The 18,218-nt window shown below is 35.5% G+C and overlaps 1 protein-coding gene and 1 long non-coding RNA gene across 4 annotated transcripts in view; both read left to right on the forward strand.

The window, feature by feature from the left end:
• PKIA (cAMP-dependent protein kinase inhibitor alpha) overlaps positions 1–18,218 on the forward strand; it is a 90,005-nt gene that overhangs the window by 39,939 nt on the left and 31,848 nt on the right. For 2 of the 3 annotated variants that reach the window (XM_055116677.1, XM_003831291.5), the window contains exon 2: positions 17,590–17,718. The exons of the other annotated variant lie outside the window; for it this stretch is intronic. The gene's annotated coding sequence lies outside the window, so the exon portion shown is untranslated. The remainder of the gene's footprint in view (positions 1–17,589; positions 17,719–18,218) is intronic. 3 annotated transcript variants of the gene reach the window in all.
• Positions 1,919–16,590, forward strand: LOC129398625 (uncharacterized). The gene is made up of 4 exons (XR_008626431.2): positions 1,919–3,335; positions 10,104–10,249; positions 12,272–12,382; positions 13,438–16,590. It is a non-coding gene; the product is annotated as an uncharacterized LOC129398625 (long non-coding RNA).

Consider the following 18,218-nt stretch of genomic DNA (forward strand, 5'->3'; position numbering starts at 1 on the left):
CTATTTATTACTCAATTCACTCTGTTATCTAATACCCCTTACAGTAACTGTATGCCCTGAAATTCTCTTCCCTCCTCCACATCATCAAAACTTGCTTTTGGATCATTCAGACTGAGGTAAAAAAAAAAAAAAAAATGACTAAGATCTTAAAGTACAGATATTTGAATTTCAATAGAAAAGAAAGGCTAAAGGATTGAGGTTCTCAGGCAAAGAGACAAGAGTCTGCTAGGCATCAGAACTTTTTGGCTTCTCCCAGTTATAAGACTCGTCTTATAAGCCATATAGTTGGAGAGAAGTGGTCATTCAAAAGGCTCAAAATATAGGAAAACAAAAATAAAAATCACTTCTTAGTTCATAAATACAATGTAGGTCTATTGAAGAGAACATTAAAATTGATCCCTGTTTTCTGATCTCAAACTGGCCAACAGTGAGAAGGAGTTGGATAAAGCGGCCTTGGTGTTGGTGAATGCAAGAAGAATTGAGTGTATAATTACAAAAGGAAAGTGAGTGTCAATGTGTGTGTGTGAGAGAGTGTTTGTATAGAAACCACTCTAGAAAAAGACATTTAAAACTGCTAAAGTTATTAATGCACTGAAAAGAAACTATTAACTTCAAAATCATTCTATTGCTATATTAAGTCATATTTGAGGGACAAATCAATAGCAATGACTTTCTTGAAATGTCTCCCAACACTATGATTTTGTTTTATGGCACTGGTGGGTAAAGGGGTTTGGTCTGAAAGGACACAAACAGGTAATACCATCAGTTAAGAATGTTGGCAGTAGTTGAGCAAAAAAATAAAATATGATAGAAAGCACAGTTTGTTTCCTTTGTCCTTTCCTTTTATGTTTAGCAGTTATGTAAATTAAAAGAAATTGATCTTACTACCTATTATTTTTATTCAGTTACCAAAAGAACATTTGCTTTGAATGAATATGGATGCATTTTTCTTTTAACAGAATCAGGCAGCCAAACATGACTCACTGTTATTTACATGAGTCAGTATCTACTTGCCCATGTAATCTTGTTTCACTAACTTTACAGTCAGATCATTCTTGTTACGATCAGGGAAAAAGCAAGCAAGAATAAATGTGATGCCAATTAATACAACTACGAATTAGTATTTAGTAGTAGTTATTGATCATTTTATATGGGAAGTAAAAAAATCAATTATCTAACATTCCATTGTTTACTATTATTTTTAACAAAAATGGGATTTTGTTTTTTTTACACAATGTTCTGTTCTTTGTTAAGAAGTGAGGAAAAAAGCACTTACTGATCCTAAGCAAGTCAGCTCCTCGATTTGCCTGATGACGATGAATATGAATACAGGCTTTCTCTCCAGTACAGTTGCTCTTCATCAAAAACAGGCTGGCTCTAACATATTTCACAAACACAGAAAAGTGTGCCAAGACACAGTCAGCAATTCTTTTTTATTTTTGAGATTTAAAATATTACTATACTTTGTATGAGTTTTACATTTCTCATGGATAATTTTACTGTGAAATTTATGATGCTATAAAACAATGTTTATGAAGATACTATAGTAGGTTTCACATATCTCCATATCTTATATTGGTAACATTTAAATTTGAATACTACATCTTTATCCTTTCATAAACTAGAAGATAATTGTTCTGATGACTAGCAGAAGAAGCTGGCAGGAACGATAGATTTGCCACTCTTTGCTTTCTGTTATTTGTGAGTCTAATTACTCTAGTTGGTCAATTAATGGCAACACATGACAAAATCTTCCTACCAATTGACTCTCACTATTTTGTTACTGCTGAAGCTTCCTCTAATTTTGTATGTGCGTATGTTACCCTACTTGTCATTTTTTTCCTCCTAACCTTCCTTATCAGAAAGCCCATCTCACTAACTTCACAGTCAGATAATTCTTGTTATGATCAGGAAAAAAGCAAACTAGAATGAATGTGACGCCAATTAATATAATTACTAATTGGAAGCCACATTTTGAGGGCATTAAAACAGAAGAAGAGTAGAAATGATAATAACTTGGTTTTAGGGAAGCTGTTAACATATAAATAGAACCCAAAATGGCACCACTGGTAGTTTTCCAGGGACTTAATATTTCTGACACACACTCAATTTGTGCCCATGGATAAGACATACTATATTATAGGAGAATCAAAGAGTTACATATTTGGAAAAATCAGGTTACCAAAAAGAATAATGACATTGTTTAAACAATAATGCATTAAACTTTCCTTGTTTATTATGCTAGAAGTTGTATGAGATTATCTGAGTAAAAGCATTTCAATTACTTCAGCATTGTGGGACATGAAGTGTAAAAGAACTCAGAACATGGGAAAAAAAGGAAAAAGAGAAAGGAAATGGCTGAAAGATTAATTACTTGGCTGTCAGCTGCTAGGGGAGTTTATTTATGTTCTCTTAATATTCATAAGGCTCTTGTCAAAATGGTATTATTAAATACCCATTTTATAGAAAAGGGACTGAGGCTGTTCAACTGCAGTTTATTTGATGGGTATTTATGCCTGTGATGGGGACAGCTATGTCAGGAACTTCAATTCCAGTTAAAGTGAAACCTGGCAGAGACATAGTTTTGATCCAAATTTTGACAGTAGTACAATGTTGCTTGTCCTTCTCCGGGATGGTAGTCTGTGTTTCCCCTGTAACATTTTGTCTGATTTGTTTGTACCAACTATTTGGTTTTGTAAATTTATGTGACACTTTGTTTTAAACTAATTATAAATGTAAATTAGACTCTAAGATGTCTTTTTTCCACTAACTGGTTTTGTAGTAGCAAAAATCTGAAATTACATGAAAAATGCTGTTTACAGTTGTTTTAGTAAGGGGATGCAGAGCAGTCAGAGTGAGTTGTCAGATTCTCAAAACAAAATCAAATTATCTAATATTTTACATTAAATCAGGTAATGAATACCGCTTCTGGATCCAAACATTGGTTTAATTATTTATAATCTTTGCAGTGTCCCTAAAATATCTATTATCTCCAATTAACACTAAGGAAACTGAGGCATAGAGAGGTCCAAGTAAGTGGCAGGGATGGAATTCAAACCCAGGTCAGTTTCAGGCTTGAACTCCACTAATTCTATACCTTTCACTGCCTCTCTCACTGTAGGTAATTGTATTAGTCTGTTTTCATGCTGCTGATAAAGATATACCCGAGTCTGGGAAGAAAAAGAGGCTTAATTGGACTTACAATTCTACATGGCTGGGGAGGCCTCAGAATCATGGTGGGAGGCAAAAAGCACTCCTTTCATGGCAGCGGCAAGAGACGATGAGGAAGAAGCAAAAGCGGAAACTCCTGATAAACCCATCAGATCTCGTGAGAGGTACTCACTATCACGAGAATAGCACGGCAAGACCACCCCCTTCCCCCCCGCCCGACCATGATTCAATTACCTCCACCTGGGTCCCTCCTGTGACATGTGGGAATTCTGGGAGATACAATTTAAGTTGAGATTTGGTGAGGACACAGCCAAACCATATTAATAATCAACAAATGTTCACGTATTTCCTTTACATCAGGTGGAGTAAAAGAACAGGTGTGTGAAAGAAACAGAATCAATCATTAAGCAATACTTAAACCAGTGCAGATTAGTTTTAATGTAAATGTTATAATAATAATGCTAGTCAGCAGTTACTGGATATTCATATTATGTTAGAAACTGTGCATTTAATACATTATGGGTTTGTTTGTTTGCTTGTGTTTGTTTTGAGACGGAGCCTTGCTCTGTTGCCCAGGCTAGAGTGCAATGACGCCATCTCGGCTCACTGCAACCTCCGCCTCCTGGGTTCCAGCGATTCTCCTGCCTCAGCCTCCCGAGTAGCTGGAATAACAGGCATGCGCCACAACGCCTGGCTAATGTTTGTATTTTTAGTAGAGACAGGGTTTCACCATGTTGGCCAGGGTGGTCTCAAACTCCTGACCTCAGGTGATCCACCCGCCTCGGCCTCCCAAAGTGCTAGGATTACAGGCATGAGCCACCGTGCCCAGCCCTTTATGGGTACTTTTAAAGTTAAATCTCACATATATACTACCGACTCTAGGAAGTAGCTAAGGTGATCAAAACATCGACATGATCAGCAATTAAGTGGAAAGGGGTTCCTGGGGGATGGTTTTGACCAAGACATTAAGGAGAGAAGGGATGGGCAGTGGTGGGAAGACTGAGAAGCTATTTATAGCAGGGAGATAGCACTAAGCATGCATTGCTTGCTTAAGAACTGTGGACCCTGATAACCTAAAAAGTGTGGTTTTGATGAAAACTGAAGAGTTATACCTTTATGCAGTTTAAAAATAATAGACTGATATCTATCCATCCCTTCATGTTTGAACATAACTTAACTGGTTTGGAGATGTGTTGAAATGACTGATCTCAAGTTCTCTTTCAAATCTGAACTAAATGTCTGTGTGATGGAGATAGAGGCTATGGAGCTGCTTTCCCGAGCTCATTGATACAGCCTCCTCACTTTCGCCAGTGTTTTACATTCTGGCAAACCAGCATAGTTCTTTTTATCTGTAGTTATTATACATCTAGTTGAGAAAACCCAATATGATCTATTTATACCAAAGTACAAATGAAATCTGAATTCATCTGATTAGTTCTTCCTGTAAAATTGTGTTCATTTCTATCACATATGTTGTAACATAAAGATTTTTGGTGATATCCTAGTCCCAAAGTGATAACCTAGATCATCTGACTCTACATTCTCCATAGGAATAAATCATACGAATCTCTCTGAAGTAATGTTATAATTAATTCCTAAAGGTAATTTATAATTATATATATGCTACTTTCATGCATATTTGATATCATTTCGACTTTCACTATTCATTTATCATGTTTGCAAGCCTTTTGTTAAAAATAGCTGGTACACAAATCATTTCCTGATTGCCACATCTGGAACCCTGATTATATTTGCATTTCACAGTCGTTAGCCTTTAAAACTAGAGCAGAATCTGGGAATTTGCAGACAAAACAGTGCTTCCTTCTGGCAGTTGCATAAAAAGACATTTTTAAATCTGCATTTCTGTTTAAAGAAAACTGATTTATTTTCATTCTAAATTTATATGACACTTTCTTTAAACTAATCATAAAATGTAAATTAGGTTAACTCTAAGCTTTTTCCCCACCAGAACAAATGACAGTAACATTTTGTACAAAAAGAAAATGTTTTTCTATTCACACCTTGAATCATTGCTCTCCCTGTCTTTGAAAGTTAATTCTGATTAAGATGTACTGGTAGCTCATTGAAATCTTTGACAAAGCCAGCTTAGCTATTCTCTTGAGTAATGATTTACCTTACATTAAAATATCTTAAACATATGAACATTAATAACTAAAGTGATGAATATTACTAATATTGGGACTCAATTCATCAAGGAGGATGCTTTGGGGAAGCAGATGGACTGTGAAGGGACAGGGATAATTTTTAACTATGGCCTTGATATTTAGACCAATGGCCGAGGAAAACCATGAAGAACATGAGAATGGGCTTCATTCATGTCAAGGAAGCAGAGTATTTGCTGATGGCTTAACATTTACTGGGCATGTCCTAACAGGATAGCCTGAAAAGATATATAACATTTTATCTGAGTCATTTAATTTAACCACATCCCTCTGTGTTAGTGTTATCTCTATTGGTAGATAGAAACCAGGCTCAGGAAGATTAAGAATGTTACCTAATTCTAGTAAGCTGCAAAACCTAAACTGATTTAATTCCAGAGCAAAGATCTTTCTACCTTATCAGCATGGGTCTTTACCTCTTTGAGAATATATGAGCTCTATGAGCCTTCTTCCAGAAAAATCCATAAATAAACAACATGAGACGTGGTATATCAGTACAAATCTCACTAAATGATTAGTGTGTTTGGACTTGCATCTGCTGGTAGATCTTTTGCGAATTGGCCTTCCTCTGAGATAGTGGGCTTTAAGTATTTTTTCTGAAGACACTCCCAAATTATACATATAAGAAACTATTTTCCTTTCAGGCTAAAGATAAATTAAAATGTATTTAACTACATATAGGTGCCACTGTTGGTCTAACACTCTACGTATACCAGGATACAAGCTAAGATGGGTTCAAAAACTGTCCATTATACTGTAATTTGTTTCTGATATCATGACATAGATATAATTTAATCAATTGTAAGACAAGAAAAAAGACAGAAATGCTCCTTCTTCCTCCTCAACATCATGTAATTAGCCTACCCCACTGCTCTAGGCTAGGCCAAGTTTTTTTTTTTTTTTTTTTTTCTCCTAGTACAGGCAGCATATTTTAGTGACTCTCTGTCACAATCTTCTCCACTTCAAGTACATCTCACATAAATCTAGCCTGTCCCACAAAGTTTGTGCCAGGCAGTCTTAGGGTCAGTTGTACCCACGTATGTATGATTTTGAACTTCTCAAGTAGGGCCATTGTAGTCAGTAGAGCACAGTGGTTGGTACTGATGTCAAACTTTCTGAGTCCAAATACTGCTTCCATCTCTGACTAGCTATGTAACCTTAGAAAAATCACTTAATGTTTTGAAAAGCATCTGTTTCCTCAGGAAAAGAGGATAATAAATACACCTACCTCACAGGGTTAATGTGTAAATTCATGTAACATGGGATAATGCACGTTAAGCATTGCACAGTACCTGCCTCTTGTTAATAATAGCTGCTCTATTATTAATTATCCTCTTTGTATCCCCATTCTCAGCTCCCTTCTAACATATAATAGTTCTTCAGCAAATATTTACTGGCTTGAATTAGTTCTAAAACTTAGGCAATGCACCAACAGCAGAGTAATCGCCCTTAACCATCACTTCTCCCGCTGAAAGGGAGAATAGACAGAAGCCAACTATCTACCCTTTTTCTACATAAAACCTCTTATCGAGCCTCCAGTTAATAAAATAATAGTTCTGAAACCCCAAAAAATATTAGCAATTGTTGAAATCATGCTAGTTTGAAAATAGTTGAGTTTTCCTAACAAAATATGTCTCAGGATCCCAGGGTCACCAAGCTTATATTAATATAGTCTAGTTGGGACTAATGGTAATCATCAGTGAACTAGTCATTTTTTAGCTTCTTGGGCTCTTAAAAAATTTGTTATCATTAAGCCCACACTTCATAGAGTCACAGCTATTTTATTTTTATAGGAGACTCAACAGTCAAAGTAATCTCTTTAAAACCACAAAGCATATGATACATTTGTCCTGCTTAAAACTTCTAATGGTTATCTAGTGCAAAGACACTAAAACATAAACCACTTAATAAGACTTATAGGCCTCAAGTGCTCTGGTCCCCTTCAGTATCTCTTCCAGACCTTCATGGGTTCCAGGCATGTTTGCCTTTTTCAAGTCCAGGGATGCAGCAAGCTTGTGGCTATCACGTGGCTTTGCATTTACTGATCCTTCTGCTTAGATCAGTTTCCCTCTAATCATTTCAGTGTCATTTCAGATGCCAACTCTACTACCTTGGCCAGAGAGACCAGCCTGCTCTGTGTCTGTCTATCCCATTAACCAGTTTCACTTGTCAATTTGTTTACTTATGTACTCTACCACCCTCCCCCACCCCACTCCCAACAACTAGGGCATTTGCTTAAGAGCAAGGACTTTGTGTTCATTCACCACCAAATCTTCCAAGGCTTTCAACAGAGACTGGTATCTGGTAGATGCTCAGGAAATGAGTGTTGAATTAATGAATGAATATGTGAAGGAATGAAAAAAAAATGAGAGACACTATGAAAAAAATATTTCTCTTTTGAAAGAACAATGTAACAAGGAAAAAATCTTCATTCAATTACAATCAATCATACATCGTTACTAACATCACTTAGTAATTCACATGCAATACAAAATTTTTCTCTACTTTCCGGTTCTATCCATGTAATTAATTAAATTTTGCTGACTGTAAGGCCAATCTGTGAGACATTATTTAACTTCCTTACTCTAAAATTTCAGCATTAACTTGGCAAGAGGCATCATCAATTAGTGGTCATCTGATCTTGCATAAATTATAATTAACCTTTCAATGCCTCAGTTTTCTCATTTGTAGTGTGGGAATTATACAAGATGTATAAGTTTATAAGAATAATCACATTAATAAAGCTCTTAGAATAGTGTCTTGCATCTGCCAAACAATATAGAAGTCTTGACTACTGTTACTAGTATTATTATTATGAGAATTAAATGTGGAGAATAATCCTTCATACAGTTGTATATTCCACTGAATGTAAATGGAACTAACAAAATATTTAGAAATCAGATTAAAGGTGGGGTGGTAAAATATACCAAGGTAGAAGATTATGAGGGTATAAAAGCATAACAGTATTTTTGTCTTTTGTTTTACTTTATTTTTAAAAGAAGGAAAGAGTCTAGAAATAAAAAGACAAAAACTCTCCATTGGCTGTGGTGAAATGGAGATCACTGGTGTCCTTCATAAGTGAAATTTCAGAGCAGTGGACAAAGGTGTTGGAGTGAGGGAAGCCAGAAGAAAGTAAACTATTGAGTAAATAGGACATGAGGTGTGGAAAAAAAATCTATAAAGATAACAATTTTGAGAAGGACAGATGTGAATGAGACAAAGAAGATATTGGATGACCAAGGAAGGTTTCATGTTGCATACATACTTTTTACTATTTTAAATAGGAGTTAGTGGTCTAGAATATGTTTGAATTTTTATGGAATAATCTATAAGGAGTAGGTCGGCTGTGGAAGACTCAGTGCTGTGAAGTTCTTGATCAGATGAGAGAAAATGGAATAACCACTACATACAGTGTGAATGGCCTTTCACATTAACTCTAACAAAAAGGGACTACGAAGATCACTGAAGATGCTAATGGATAAATGGATTTGACAGTGGGCCATTTACTGGCTTCTGTTTTCTTAATGAGATATAAAGCAACACATCAGCTGAGAGAGGGAAGTAAAGAAGAAAGATGGGAATTTGAGGAGAGTGGGGAAGCCTTATTTAAAAAAAAAGAAAAAAGAAAAAAAAGAATGGCCCTTAAGTAGAATGAGAAAGAATTTACTGGTTAGTCAGAGCAGTATTCCCAGTCTTGGAAGCCCATTTGTGGTTGGTGTTTATTAATTTATTGGAATACAGATGTGCCCTGTCACGTGATTTTTCTCCAGTTACCTAGGAATAAGTTATGAAGAGGCAGAAAAGAGTGAGAGAAGACAATTAAGAGAAAATACAATTAGTATTTTAAATATATATGTGATGTTCAACTTTAATAGTTATCAAAAAATTTAAAGAAATGGAACATGAGGGTCCAGTTTATTAATTTATCAAAATCAGTAATCACATACCACAGTATCTTATTTTGGTAATGTACTTCATCTAATTTGGTTCAACAACTTGAAAAGTAATTTGGCAATGTCTAGTAAGATAAAAGTGGTCATAGCTTTTTACCCATTAATTTTAATTCTGGAAATTTACTAAAATAATTTATATTTAGAAAATCATTATATAAAGGTGTTCATTGTCCTGTCATGTGTAATAACAAAAAAAATGGAAACACATTTAATTTCAACAATAAGAAAATGATTGAGTAAAGCAAATTATATCCAATTAGTAGAAAATGACAGTCATTAAAATTATAATTATGAGACTATCTAGCAAAATAGAATAATGCTTACTGAAGAGAGCTGATTTCAAATTTGTCAGCCTTGTGACAACTATGTAAACATGACTATTTATTAAAAATCAAACAAAAATAAAAATTTTAAAGCTCTGCAACAGTAATGGGAATTTTTACTTTTGTTTTAAAATATTTTTAGTATGGTTCTTTTTAATAATTTTGTTCTTTAAGAAGAATGTTAAAGGAGATTTTTTTGGCCCCTTTTTAAAGACTCTCTGATTATTACGTCTTACATTTTCAAATAAATAATTATTTTACCAGAAAAGATCAGACTTATTTGACTGATTATACTTCCACATTATTTGGCAGAAAAATAAGAAATGTCACTTATAATTGCTTTTTGGAAAAAATTTCAAGATATTTTTTTCTTTTTTGCTGTATTTTTCCTGGAATAGAGATTAAGCAAACTGCCTAAAATTCTAGTCATTATTTTTCATTATTTTCATTTTTATTCATTATCCTGCCCTTCACAGGAACAGTAATGAATCTGCAGGTTGCATCTGCCAATTTCTTGTCTCTTATCCACATGATGAAGCCATGCTGATATGAACACATCCAGTATTTTAAAAACTCTTCAGTTATTGAATTATAATTTGGTCTTCTGTTATAAGGATTTTATGTAAGTGTAAAATTTGGACTCAACTTCTGGAAGCCTTTTGTCTTCTTAGTCTAAACCTGAAAGATCCTTAATATTCACCCATATGACAAATAATTATTTGCATAGTTAGAAGCTCCTAAATTATTTATTAAGGATACCTGGCAGTGCTCTTGCTATTTCTCAGTAGCCCTTTATTGAAGTTTCTCTCTCCCTCTTTCTCTTGTACCTACATACACAACCCTAAAGTAATTAGGGTTTTTTTTTATGAGGATTGCCAGTATAATGTTTATAGTTTCTTTTACAGGGCCAGATACAAAGCAGGCACTCACTGCATTGTTAGTAATGTTATCACTTTTCTGTTATTATTTAGGTCTTCATTTTCCTGACTGTGAGTTTCCATAAGGAAATACAATTTCCACTACATAGGGTAACACCTGTTATCTGGAGAGATTTTAATTGAGCTCATTACTCAAAAAAAAAACCCCAAAACCAACAGATCAGTTGTCTGCCTTTTGTGTTTGCCTTACACCAGTGTTTGATAAAGATTTAATTATTTAATAAGTTCTACTTTTCAAGAAAGTAGAACAAATTGATATGGTAAAAGAGATGAGAAAACTGTCCATGGAAAAAAATGATCAACTCACTTATGTGCTGAAAGCCCACCTTAGGAGAACTGCTGTTTTGAAAAACACAAAGGAAAAGTGTAAAAATGTATTGAGTAAGTTATAGTAATTATTTTTAAGAGCTAAGCACAAAATTTCCTGTTGATTTACATATTTGGTACCAACAAAAATCATATGGAATTAGTCATATTAAGATACAAAGTTGAGCTACAAATTCATAGTCTAATTTATGAAACATGTCTTTGTTGGCTGTTAAAAAGTAAGATGGTGAGTGATCTCTGAGTAGCAGAAGGCAAAGAGAAAAATAGCCTTTTTTACATTATATTATACTTCTGGGTAAAATGTTTCATAAATCTAGCTACAAAGCTATATGTTCTATAGCTTTTAGGTACCTGCTGTTTCAAAGATTTCCCCTGTGGAGATTAGATTTTGCCAAGGAAGGGATCTGTAAAAGTAATACAAATGCCAGTATCATTGGCAACCACGAGTGCCAGCAAAGTGAGCCTCCAATTCAAACTGATGAGCATACTATCCTGTAGTATCATTTCCTTGTGAGTTTTCTGTTTTGGAAAAGGTGGGTAGAAAATGTATTTTAAAAAGGCTTTATAGGCAGAAATAACAATACATCATTTTGAAAACATAAAATACTTCAGCTAAAGTTATTACAGCATCTTACATTAATATTTCAGCATACATTAGACATTGCCTACAACCAATGTTTATGATAATCACTGCCCTCTGAAGTGGAATCATGCCCGTGGCAAACAATAATCTTAAAGAAGATTAAACACCGAAAAGACATTTAGCATTTAAAGACAGTTTGCTTTGATTTATTCAGTGAGTTCTTCCAAAAACATGTTACCAGGAATTATTGCTTATTGAATTGGAATTACCAACCATTTTAGAGTTATTTAGTTTTTTTCTTCAACATCAATATCAGTAAGGTAAAGCAAACTCAAATATTTATTGGGGACTGCAGAAACACAACCATAAAACAAGAAAACACTTGACTTTTTAAATAGACTTTATATTTTAAAACAGTTTTAATTCAGAAAATTTGAAAGTATATTATAGAGATTTCTCATACATACTATACCCATTTTTCTCTATTATTAACAACTTATATTAGTATGTTACATTTGTTTCAATTAATGAACAAATATTAATATATTATCATTAACTGAAGTTCATACTTTGATCATGGTTCCTAGATTTTTACCTTATCATGTCACATTTGTGTTCCAAGATTCCATCAGGATACTGTATTACATTTAGTTGTCATGTTTTCTTAGGCTCCCCTTAGTTGTGACAATTTCTCATACTTTCCTTATTTTTGAAGACCTTGACAATTTTGGATAATACTGGACAGGTATTTTGTACGATGCCCCACTGCTAAAATGTGTCTTATGCTTTTCTCAAGATTGGGAGTGTGCTTTTGAGGAAGACCACAGAGATAAAGGGCCATTTCGTCAAGATGACTTATCACTGCTGATGTCAACCTTGATCACCTGGCTGAGATAGTCGTCATCAGGTTTCTTCACTCTTTCTTTCTCTTTCTGTATTATACTCTGGAAGGAAATCACTACGCTCAGCCAACAATAAGAAGCAGAGAGTTATACTCCGCCTTCTTTGGTTTGAATAGCTACAGAAGCTATTTGGAAGTTTTCTGCACTGGAGACTTATCTATCCCCCAGCCATTTATTAATTTAATCACTTGTTTACGCCAGTAAGAATCTGTGGACATTAATTTTATACTTGGGATTATATACCACTTTATTTTGTTGCCCAAATTGTTCCATCTTAACCATTATGAACTCTTTCAATTGTTCCCAGGCTCAATAATTGTGGGTTTTTATAAATCACTTCCTTAATTTCTCACACTACCAGATGGTCTACTTCCATCTTTTATATTTCTTGCCCTGGTTCTAGAATTGGTCCTTTCTCCAGGAAGCTCTAGTTCCTTTACTGGGGAGTGGTATTAGCACCAAGATCTGGGTGCTATATTTGCTCATTGTTACTGGGGTTTCATTGTTTCTAGGTTGTCTTAGCTGACTGAGTGAAGAGATATGTGTATGTATACTAACAATGTGTATACATATATCTATAATTTTTTATGTATGTTGCTATGCATATGTACATTAAGCTAAGGATGAGTTTATATTAATGTCTCCAACCCTAATCTACTACCTCATGAATCAGTCTAGCCTTCCTTATCTACAAATTTCACCTTCAACAGAACACTTGACTTCTGCAAGTGTGAAAATCAAATCGTAATAACCTTGTGAACCCTTAGGAAGCCATTTGTCTAGCAGAATAATTCCTAAAGGGCATGGTGTATATAGTCAAACTTCAATTTATAGCCAGCAGCACTTTTTAACATTAATAGACCACCATAATTCTGGTTCTGATAAGATGGAGTGGCTGCATTTCTCCCAGGTATTTTCACTTTCCACTAAAACCATGAAATGAATACAATAAATAAGCATAGGAGGCACCAAATAGTGAAAACTGAAAGGCAGACTTACTTCAGGACTTAAGAAATGACATGGCAATGAGTTCCCTGTTTTCTTTTTGCCTCCCACATAGCTCAGACAGGGCAACGCAGGAGCCTCCATTCCATAACCACCAACAGACACAGACAAAAAAAGCTCCAAGAAAACTCTGTGCTTCTTAGCCAAAGTATGAGAAAAGAGATTTCTAACAACAGAAAACCTTTCTGGCAGTATGTACACCTCTCCAGTAAAACCCTAATGAAACCATAGGTCATGGTTACAGCCATGATCCATGACTTTTGTTTCAGAGGGACCAGGTAAGGAGTTGATCGTGCATACCACCCTACTCTTGCCCTTCACAAGCAGGCAGCACTGTGGTTCCCCCACCAGAGTTGTTGCAGTGTGGTTCAATGGAGAGCTGAGCCTCCACCCCACCCATCAGGAAGGAGACTTAAGGAGATCATGCCAGACAGAGCTAATTACAAATGGACTCCCTGCACACAGCCATGGGGTCCAGTGGGGAGCTAAGCCCCCACCTCTACTTGCCATCAGCAACAGGATGTTGCAAGTTAGGTATAGGAGGCACTGTACTTTCCTTCAAAACCTGGGGTCAGGGGAGACCAGTGAGGAACTAAGCCTCTACACACACCTAACACCAATAGGATAGAATTAAGGTAGTGTAAAGAAAGAGAGTTGACACTTCATTTCCCTCTGCCTTGGTTCAGGGGGTCTGTTAGAGTGCTGAGCCTCCATTCCCATTTGAAGGCAACAACATGGTATGAGTGGTCTCATTCTCCTTGGGAAGGTGTCAGCAAGGCCAAAGGCAGAGCTAAACTTCTACCTCATCTGTCTGCAGTAAGGCCATGTGAGTCAGCGTCCCTCTGTTGCCAGTATGGTGTCAGCAAGGCCCAGTGGAACCTGTACATTCCCACCCTTGTAGCTTTCTTGCTACACCCCAATATAGGGGAGCTTCCTTCTAAAAATAATAAGTTAAAATAAGATCCAGAGTCATATAATACTCATAATGTTCACAATACAATTGAAAACTACCAATTATACCAAGAACCAGGTAATCACAAAATAAATGAAAAAAAATTATAGTCAGCACACACTAAAACTGAGATAAATCAGTTGTTGAAATTATGTGACAGGGATTTTAAATAAGATATCACATAAATGTTTCAAAAAGCAATTATGTATTTCTTAAAATAAATGAAAAAATAGAAAGTATAAGCAACAAAATAGATGTTATAAAATAAAAACCAAGTGAAAATGATAGAGCTGACAAATACAACAACCAAAATTAAAACCTTTGTTGGGCAGGCTCAAGAGTAGAGTGGAGATGACAAAGCATAGGATCAGTGACCTCAAGAACAGATAAATAGAATTTACCAAATAGATAAATAGAATTTATCAAACTTGAAAAACGGAGAGGAAAACATAGGCTTAGTGAAGAAGTGGGTAGGAACTCAGGAACCTGTGGAACAAAAAATAAAAAGCTAACATCCATATCATCAAACTCCCAGAATGAAAACAGACAGCCAGTGAGATGGAAAAATTATCTGAAGAAATAATGACAGAGCAGTTCCCCAAACTGGCAAAAGACATAAACGTACAGATTTAAGAACCTAAGCAAAACTCAAATAGGGTAGACACAAAGATATTCATGCCGAGGCACATCATAATTGAACTTCTGAAACATAAAGAGAAAGGAAAAAAGTCTGAAAAGCAGATAGAGAGAAACAATGCATTATTTACAGAGAAACGCCAATTCAAATGACAGCAGATTTCGGATCTGAAACTATGGATGTCAGAAGTATTGGCATAACATTCTTCGAGTACTGAAAGCAAACAACTGCCATGCACGAACTTCATATCCAGTTTCTTCTTTGGCTTATATTAATGAACTATTAACTAAACTTTCTGTGTCTAGGATTGCAACTACCCTTCTCCAACAATCAAGCCCCAGTATTTCCAAAGTGACCTTTCTAAAACAAACAAATATCTGTTCATGTTATGCAAATAAACCTTTCTATCTTCTTTTCTTCTAACTTGAACTTTTCTGTTAAAAATCATTCAATGGCTTTCCATCTTCCTTACAATTAAATTCCACACTCTTTCATACATACACAAACCATTCTTTATCTGGCTGCTACCATGCTCTCTGTTGTCTTCTTTTTTTACACCCCTCTAAGCACTCTTTATACCAGTTGTATATGGCATTTCTTTCTGTTCTGTTCCTTAACCATTCTTTTTCTTTCTACTGTGAATTTGTCTTCTCTTTGACTCAAAAATTTACCTCTCCTTCACATTACACATCCATCTCCAGTATTGCCTTCTATAGGAAGACCTGCTAATATTTCTCACTTATTATTGGCCCACAGAATGAATTAAGACTGCTCTCTCTTCCATTACACTATGTAATAATTTGTACTATCTGGATGCCCCAATAAAGTAAATTCTTGATGCTAAGATAATGATTTTAATAAAGGTTACACTGAAGTCTAGCTTAATCCTTGGTATACATTAGGTGTTCAGTGAGTGTTAAATGAGTGATGAATGAGTGGTCAACTTGAAATCTTAATTTTTCCTTTTTTTTTTTAACTAGGACTGTATCCAAGATACAAAGTTTTCCAGGAGATTAGACACTTAGGACCTTTGATTTGATTTAATAGAGGACATTGTTATCAATGCATTAGTACTTAATTACCTCAAAAGAAAACTGTCAACCCAGGAACTAAAGTTTATCCATTTGGACTTACAAGATAACCTTTAATACCCCATTGCCACTGTATCCGATGCTGTCAGAGGCCCACCTACATCTCCCCCTACACTCAGCATTTCAGTGCATACTGATAGAATTGTGCTATCACCTGCAAATACCTCTTTAGGGCACGCCAGAAGTGTGCAGGAGATAACATATCTGGTTGAAACTTTCAATCCCTGACAGAGGGGATTTGGGATATAAATACTTTGACTTTCTCACCCACTGGTGGGGATAACCCTGAGGAATGTTCTTCAGGGTTCCACAGGACTCCTCTGAGGGACTTGTAACAGTTCCCCCCAAGAGTAACCTGTTCAGTGCTGTGCCTCTCTTGGCTTTCTTTCATGCCTCTATTCTCAATTCCAACTCTACTCCTGAGTTTCCTTGCTCACTTTCCAGGAACAGTTTGAATTCAAATTCTTCTCTCAGGCTCTGCTTCTGAGGGAAATCAGTCTAAGACAATCCCAAATCACTTCTAGTCTCCTAATAGGCCAATGTGCCTTTCAGGGTCATCACTGGTACAGATGCTGAGGGCTGGCTCATTGTCTGTCGCTCCTAGATTCTAATGTTTTCAATCAGATAGAAAAGAGTATGACATTAAAGTTAGAAAAAAGGTATATGAGAGTGGCCAGTAAGTGGAGGGAAAGAGAGATCATGTCATTTGTTTTCCATAAATGATGAATGATAGTATAGAATTTGTGAACAGGTGGTCTATAACAGGTATGAGTATAATTTGAGAAGACTACTCCTTAGTCACCCAGAAGTCTGCTATTATTGTTTCAGAATCACAGTGTTGGAACCTTTTTGCATAATTTGCTTCACTTTAACCTAATATCCATCTTTCTAAATCTGTCCATCTTTCTAAATCTCTAAGTAGTAGTCAACAGATTTATTCTCTCCCTCCATCTCATCACAAGAAAAGCCAAACACACACACACACACACACACAAACATTTTGTGTGTGACAAAGCTTGAACAGACATTAAAAGTCTCTGTAAATATCCTTCAACAAATTCCAATGTTTATGAAGAACTAAGTTTAGTCAAATTAATTTTTTGAAGATCTAAGTGAAGATAGAAGAGAAATCTAGATGAAGACTGAAGAACCAAAGTGAATATTAAAGAAAAGACAGAAAACTTGCCTTTTTTGCCTGCTAAATCACTGACTAGTAGTCAACAGATTTCTTTCCCCACCACCCCATCACAAAAAAAGCTGCACACACACACACACACACACACACACACAATTAATTAACAAAGGCTAACCAGGCCTCTTTTGAAGACTGCTTGACTTGAAATCCCAAAATTCAACCTATACTCTCATCACGTGTTTGTGTTGTGAGAATTCATACTCATAACCATGAAAGTTCCTGAAGTTATGATACTGTTCAAATGACGGATGCTTGAACATTTGCTTAAAATTTTTAAAAATGAAACTTATATGTACAGATAATTTCCCTTTCTCTTGCTATCTCCATTTCAGTTTCCTGACTTTCTGAGAAGCCCTGGTTTCCCCAAAGAAGTGATTTCTGATAGAAATCTGAAGGTCATCTCCAAGAAAAAAGAGATCTAGTATAGTCAATGAATTAAAGACAAGAAGGTTTCCAATCAGGTAGGAACACTAATTCTCAAACATTTAATTACCTTAAAATAAGTATGCTGAGAACTGGTTATGGTGTGACTGTCTGAAAAAATAAGTATCTAACCTACCCTACAAGGAACCTGTTCACAATCCCCTTGGAGGTTGTGATGTTTATCAGACAAAACCTTGGAGGGAAACTCATACAATAACAGCATGATGCTTTTTTCTATTTTTAGCTTGTTGTTACTAAGTACACTTAGTGAGCTCCATGCATGTGGTTTAATCCCAGGAGGTTAGGCCTGTGGAGCAGCAGATTAACCCTTTCAGTATTTTCTTTTAAAACAAATCATTTTCGTAGGTTGTCTCCGTGACCCTCTGTGAAGGTCATGAAAATTATGGGTCATGATGGCATTTAGTTCTTTAAGAGGAACAGTCCTAATGAATGATGTAAGGAAGTTGTTTTGGTTCCTATGGGGCACTTCTCATCTTGGTCTTGGGACAATCAAAGTGAGCACATATAGGGAGTTGAA

This window comes from Pan paniscus, chromosome 7 (genome assembly GCF_029289425.2).
Source record: "Pan paniscus chromosome 7, NHGRI_mPanPan1-v2.0_pri, whole genome shotgun sequence".
Lineage (NCBI taxonomy): Eukaryota > Metazoa > Chordata > Mammalia > Primates > Hominidae > Pan > Pan paniscus.